Here is a 1,564-nt window from a genome sequence, read left to right on the forward strand (position 1 = left end):
AACACTAGTAAACTAATTTCTACATTTCACGTATTTATGAATTCGGATGTGGGATGAAATTACGTGTTTAGGCACAGCCAGGCGGTGGTGGCACAGGCCTTTAATCCCAGCACTTGGGAGGCAAAGGCAGGCGGATCACCGTGAGTTCAAGGCCAGCCTGGTCTACAAAGAGAGTCTAGGACAGCCAAGGATACACAGAGAAACCCTGTCTTGAAAAACAAAAACAAACAAATGAAAAAACAAAAACCAAATATGTGTAGATACATGAAACCTGTCTTCCCTGTTAGACACATTGCTTCTCATGTCTTTCTCAGAACGATGCTGGTAATGTTGTTCAATTAACACTTTTTTTTTTTTTTTTGAAAAATGCCTTTGAGTAGGTTATCATGACCATTCTCTGGAAATGTAGGCCTGGTTCAGAAGAGTCAATAGCCTTTGATAAAGAAATATCATAAAATCCACTTTTCTATTTTAGATTACTAGTGTCTTTAATAGCTCTCTAAAAGTTTTATGAAAGGAAAAATACCCCAATATTTGATCAAGATTTAAAGGGAAAAAAAAAAAACCAAAACAATGAGACAAAAGAAAAAAACCCTAAGGGTTACAGGGGATCTTGTTTAAGCTGAGTATAGCCTTGACACAGTTGACTAATTTTCCGCATAATTCTTAGCAGTAGACTAGGTGGTGGGATTCATGGTGGACTGAAGACTGAATTTCCTGGACTCTGGTGATGGTTGTTACTCAGACTATCTTGCTCACAGGAAGAGAGCTTAGTCAGCCTTATTAGGTTGCTGTGACTTTGGCTTTATGTTACACAGAGACAAATCCTCATTCTAGATAATGCTATGCCCAAGACAGCATGTATTTGCAAACAGAATTGTCAGAATCCACTAATTTGACAGTGAAATAAATTAATCTAAGATGTGGATATTTGGATTTTATTCATACACATACAAATATGTATGTATATATATACAAGTGCAGCCGCATGTGTTCACATGTACTATACTATTTAGAGATCTGTGTTATGAAACAGTTTGCCTTGGTCCAGCTCAGCTCTGGAATCCAGGACCACTTGGCACTGTTCATTCATAATCAAAATGATTAATGGGAAAGAGTTATGTTTAATTACTATGAAAACTATTGCAATCCAAATACTCACAAGGGTACTGATTAAGTAAATTGTAGGATAACTATACTAAAAAAATACAAGCTAGATCTTTAAAAAGATTTTTTAGTCCTTTAAATATCCTTTAAAAAGTTAATTTTCTTGAACATGTCCATAAAATGTATCTATGGTGCTTATCTCTAATGGGAAAAAAATATTTGGAACTTTGTTGAAGGTTGGAATTTACCATTTTATCCATATCCTTCTTTTTATTTGAAAATTAGACAAAGAAAACACATTTAAAACTCCCTGTGTCTGTGTGTACGTCTGTGTGTGCATGTGTGTGAGTGTATCTGTATGTGGTGTGTGTGTGTGTGTGTGTGTGTGTGTATGTGTGTAGATACATGATAAGTTTGAGAACTGGAATATTCAGGAAGGCCCAGTCTGGTTATTCTG

The sequence above is a fragment of the Acomys russatus genome, chromosome 1 (assembly GCF_903995435.1).
Source record: "Acomys russatus chromosome 1, mAcoRus1.1, whole genome shotgun sequence".
Lineage (NCBI taxonomy): Eukaryota > Metazoa > Chordata > Mammalia > Rodentia > Muridae > Acomys > Acomys russatus.